This window comes from Pinus tabuliformis, chromosome 9 (assembly GCF_031772625.1).
Source record: "Pinus tabuliformis cultivar Carrire ecotype Pingquan chromosome 9, CPIR1, whole genome shotgun sequence".
Lineage (NCBI taxonomy): Eukaryota > Viridiplantae > Streptophyta > Pinopsida > Pinales > Pinaceae > Pinus > Pinus tabuliformis.
The window spans coordinates 351,891,458-351,897,488 of record NC_142307.1 but is presented as its reverse complement, the minus strand read 5'-3'; positions in this window follow the sequence as shown (position 1 = coordinate 351,897,488).

The following is a 6,031-nucleotide window of genomic DNA, read 5'->3' as shown; positions in this document are numbered from 1 at the left end:
GAATGCAGAAAAGCTTGACAACTGGATTAGGCAATTGGAAGTTTACTTGAGGATCCAGAATATGCATGATGATGCCACAAAGATTCAGTTGGCTTCTTTGAGAATGGATGGAGCAGCATTGGTCTGGTGGGAGGCCAAGACTAAAGAGGAGATCAAGAAATTTGGTAAGGTCACCTTAACATGGCCTGAATTTCTGTTAGTCATTAAAAAACAGTTTTATCCTCTTGCTCACATGCAGAAAGCCATTATGAATTGGCAAAATTTCAGACAACTTAAGGGTCAGAGTGTCCAATACTACACCCAAGAATTCAGGAGAAGAGCTCTCTTGTTAGGGGTAGATTTACAGACCCAAGAAACCTTGCTGAAATACATCGGTGGCTTGCATAGCTACCTTAGACACACCATCTTGATGTTTAACCCTACTAGCCTGGATGAGGTTTGTGTCCAAGCTACCCATTTAGAGGCAAGGGGAAAAAACACATTTGAAGAGGGTAGAAACAAGCCCCCCAAGGGGAAAAACAAAGAGAAAACCTCCAAGGGAAAGAGCAAAAACAATGCATCTGTCAAACAGGAGAGTGAGAAAGTGATCTGTAAACACTGTTCTAAACCAGGCCATGAGGAGAAAAACTATTGGAAATTATATCCTGAAAAAAAGGCCTCAATTTAACAAATCCAAAGGGAAACAGAAAACTGCTGCTACTACATCTACACCACAAGATTTAGGGGAAGATTCAAGTGATGAAACCAAAATTGCAGCCATGGGTTTGAAAAACTTGAAGGGAAAAGAAATTGAAACTCAAGTCAGCACTAGTACCTCAAACTGCCATGTACAAGCTCCTAATGAGGAAGAAAGAATTGAACTGTTTCATGTGAGGGTGATTTCAAAACATATTAAAATTGACACACTTTTTGATAGTGGGTCACAAGCAAACCTTATATCAGAGGACTTGGTCAAGCAGCTTAAACTTGAGACCGTTCCACATCTGAAGCCATATCCACTTGGATGGATTTGCAAGGATGCAAATTTACAAGTTTCAAGAAAGTGCACATTGCGCTTTACTGCACATTTTATTGACACAGTTGAACTTGATGTGGTACCTTTTGATATAGCAGGAATTGTTTTGGGAAGTCCTTGTTTGACAGGAAAGCTATCTTTCATCGCCATGAAAACAAATATCACCTGTTCAAAGATGGCAAGGAGTTCATTGTTAGAGCTCATCGCAAGAAGACAAATATAGCGATGGTGAATGCAGGACAGGTAAAAAGGCTGGTCAATTCAAGTAAGAATTTTGTTCTTCTTATGATTAAGCCCAAGGTTGATGTGAATCATGAGTCATTTGACAATTGTGATCCAAAACTTAAATCAGATCTGTATGATGTAGTTGATGCATATCATGAGATGTTTCAGGAGCCAACAGGTTTGCCTCCTAAGAGGGAGATTCAACATGAAATCCATTTGCATCCAAATTGTTCTCTTCCAAACATAGGCATGTACCGCATGTCTATTATGGAGAATGCTGAAATAAAGAAGCAAATCAAGGACTTGTTGGGCAAGGGTTTCATAAGGCCAAGTACTTTGCCATGTGGGTCACCGATTGTATTGATTCCAAAGAAAGATAGCACTTGGCGTATGTGTGTTGATTTCAGGGCCTTGAACAAGATAACGGTAAAGAATCGTTACCCACTCCCAGGGATAGATGATTTGCTAGACCAGTTGAAAGATGCTCGATATTTCACTAAGCTAGACTTGCGTCGTGGATATCATCAAGTAAGAATTGAAGAAAGTGACATTTGGAAGACAACCTTTAAAACCAAACAAGGACTCTTTGAGTGGCTTGTGATGCCGTTTGGTTTGTGCAATGCACCTGCAACTTTCATGCGGGTAGTGGATGATGTCTTGCGTCCTTTTCTTGATGATTTCGTTATTGTCTACTTAGATGACATCTTAATTTTCAGCAAGTCTAGAGAAGATCATGTCATGCATGTTAGAAAAGTACTTGATGTTTTGAAGAAGAATCAGTTATTTCTTAAAATTTCAAAGTGTGAATTTGGAAAGACTTCTTTGGTTTATTTGGGACACATAGTAGGAGGAGGTGCTTTGAGAATTGATCCTGTTAAGATTGAGGCTATTATGAAGTGGTCTACTCCCAAATCCATAACAGAGGTAAGAAGTTTTTTGGGTGCAGCTCAATATTGAAGGAAGTTTATCTCTAACTTCTCTTCTATAGCAACTCCTATGCATGCAGTGACAAGTGTGAAGCATGCTTTCCAATGGGGAGGCAAGCAGCAAAAAGCTTTCGAATCTTTGAAAGAGAAGATTAGTTCAGCTCCAGTCCTTGCATTACCGGATTTGAGACAGCCATTTGAGATACAAACCGATGCTAGTGATTATGCTATGGGTGCAGTTCTTCTACAGCATGGTAAGCCTATTGCTTTTCATTCTGAAACTTTTAATGGTGCTGTTGTAAATTATCCTACATATGATAAGGAGTTGTATGCGTTGGTACAAAGCGTCAAAAAGTGGAAACGCTACTTGATGGGCAAAGAAACTGCTATACATACCGACCATCAGCCCTTATAGTACTTGCAATCACAAAGCAAGTTACAACAGTCACGACACTTCAGATGGATGGGCTTCTTGCAACAGTTCCATTTGGTAATAAGGTATAAGAAAGGTACTTTGAATAAGGTTGCTGATATGCTTTCAAGGCCTATTATTGGTGCTGTTACTTTACTTAAGAATGATTCCATTGTACATGATAGTTACATAGAACAATATGCATCTGATGATGACTTTAAAGATGTGTATGCTAACTTGAGTAAAGGAAATCATGTAGAGGAAAATGACTATCACATGCATAACAATTCGCTGTTTCATTTAGGCAAGTTGTGTATACCACAGGGGGAGAGGATAAATGTCATAAGAGAAGCTCATTCTTCTCTTATTGCTGGCCATTTTGGTGTGAGCAAAACAGTTGCACATCTACAAAGGTATTGCTATTGGCCTCGCATGGTAGATTCTGTTTCAAGGTTCATAAGAGGTTGTTCATTATGTGCTACAAGCAAGCCTAGCTACAGAAAGCTTGGTTTGTATACTCCTTTGCCGGTACCTTCTAGACCATGGGAGAGCATCTCTATGGATTTTGTAGGAGGTTTGCCAAAATCTCGAAAGCAGCATGATTATTTATATGTAGTAGTTGATCGTTTCAACAAAATGTGTATACTTATGCCTTGTAAGAAAACTATAACTGCTGAACAAACTGCTGAATTATTTTTTCAATTTGCTGAATTATTTTTTCATCATGTATGGATTCACTTTGGTTTGCCTACTTCCATTATTAGTGACAGGGATTCCAGATTTGTGGGGAATTTTTGGTCCAACCTATGGGAGATGATGGACACAAAGTTGAAGAAAAGTACTGCTTTCCAACTGCAAACAGATGGACAAACCGAAGTTGTGAACAGAACCATTGTGCACCTCTTGAGAGGTTATTGCAGCAAGCATCCCAAGCTTTGGGATGAACATTTACACTACATACAACATGCTTACAATCGTGCCAAGCACTCTTCCACAAACACCTCACCGTTTGAAGCTTGTTTTGGTTACTTGCCAAAATCACCTCTTGATTTCATTCTTGAGAAAGATGTCACCATTGAGGGACATAGTGACATTGACAAAGCTCGTTCATTCATTGAAAGAATTCAGCAAATACATCAGCAAATTCAAGAACATCTTGAGAAGAGTCAAGGCAAGTACAAGGAAAGACACGACAAGCATAGAGTCGATCACAAGTTTCAAGAAGGAGATGAGGTATGGCTGTACATTAGTAAGGAAAGGATGCAAGGAGAAGGTAAAAAGCTGAAGCCTATTCGTTATGGTCCATTCAAAATCCTTAAGAAGGTTGGAAATAATGCTTTTCAATTAGATTTGCCTTCCTACATGCAAATGTATTCTGTTGTCAATGTGGAGAACTTACGTTTGTATGAACCTCCTTTGATTGCTGATCATGAAAATGCTGTTCAGCTGCCATCTATAGAAGATTTCTCGCCAGAATTCTTAGATGAGCTGAAAGAAGATACAATCCTTGACAGAAGGACACGCACTTCAAGGAGGGGCAGTGTAGATTATGTTCGGGTTGGTTTCAAAGGCAACAAACCGAACAAGGCAAAGTGGATGGAGGTGGACAGAGTGAGGGAGCGGTACCCTCACCTCTTTAACAGGTAGTTGGAGGCTTTTGGGGTCCAAAAGCTTCCCAATGGGGAGGCGTGATCAGGTGCTCATGTCCTAAGTGTCGTAAAATGCTCAAAATTTAGAGTGCTTAGAACTGGTTCAAAGTTAAATGAATGGAAAGTTCTCGTCTTCCCGATTCCGGCGCCATAAACGATTCGAAAAACGGTCGCCGTATGAGGAAGTTATGGCAAAAAGAAGAATTTGTCCATAACATTATAAATTTTAATTTTTCAAAAAAAATTAAAAAAGGAATATTCCGCCGGGCATGAAATCCGAGGCAACCACCAAACATTAAATGTAATTGCAGTTAAGTTGGTGAAATTTTGGCAGGAGCGCCAAATTTGGTGGACCCGCCATAATTGGCGGAGCTATCTGGAGTTAACTAAAGTTAGCTGGAGTTTTTCTAGGGGCAAACTGGAGAAACTTTAAATGGCCATAACTTTGGCTAGGAAAGTCGGTTTTGGACGTTTTTTTTTTTTGATTTTGGGTATTTTCGACCTTTTGAAGCCATTGGTGCAGGTCTTACAGCCATCTGAGGTCATTTGCAGAGGTTTTGGAGCTGTGAAAGTTCTAGGAGTTTTGTGAAGACTGTATAGGGTTGCAGGTATCCATTGGAGGTGATCCAATAGTCAATCCTGAAGGATTCAAGTGTTCTGAATCCATTTTTGCCATCTATTTCACCTTTAGATGCTTCTATTCAGCTGTATTTTCAATTTGAGCATTTAATAAAAACAAGGACAAGCCCGGTTGGGAGCTTTGGACCCAGCAGACGTAGCCCTGGAGGGGGTGAACTACTTTATCAACTTCTTTTGCATTTGTTGTTGATTTGTTTTGCAGATCAAATTCATTTTAATGTGTTAAACAGTAAAAGGAAATAACTCTGCTATGCTTAAATGGGTCATGAACAGCTGAAAATTTCATGTGTTTTCTTTCTGCAAGACATGGAAATCTTTTAAACATGTTTAATTCTGAATTGAATACCTTGCAAACAAATTTCAAGTAGTTTCAAATTCAGATCAAGCACCAAAGCCCAAAATTCACCCTCTACACAACATGCTTCAAAACTCCATCCAGGAAAGGCAAGCACAAATACTTGTTTTACCTTATGGGCCTCATGCTTTATTCCTAGATTAAAATCACCTTACTATTATTTGTTCCTATTATTGTCTTTAGGGAGTTTCTTTGTAGGCACCCCCCACATCTCTTATGCTCTAGGAAAGCATACTCATTTCAAACCCTTGGATTGGGTTTTGCATTCTCCAAAGGTCTTTTGAATAGCCATTTATTTTCCCAATAAAAATTCTTAGTCAACTTGTTTCTTTGCTCAATAGAGGTCAAGTTTCTTAGTAGGATTAGCATGGTCATCACATATATCTAATCCTATTCCTCAAATTACTCCCTCACCCTCCACCATTACACACTATTTCTTAGCAAATATTAACTAGTATTTTTTCTTTTCTCTTTCTGTAGGGACACAATCTTCATTTGATCAATACATGGTATTCATACTATTTGTAGAATCTACCTTCTTTTTTAGAATGCTATTTCCCCCCCTCTTAGGTGTGTCTCTACACCCTAGGCTGTAAAAGCTTCATGAGAATTTACCATCACCCTCTTTCAAGAAGATTGAATTTTTTGTGGAAAATTTTGCCTTAGACAAAAATTCCCTACCTCTTTTAATTTTGCCTGGTTTTCTATGGTGTCAGAGTGATTTTTTATTGTTGGAATCCTTCGTGTTTATCACATGTTGAAAGGTCAAGGATTCTTTTGAGTAGGGAGCTGAAACATTAGGGTCTTGAA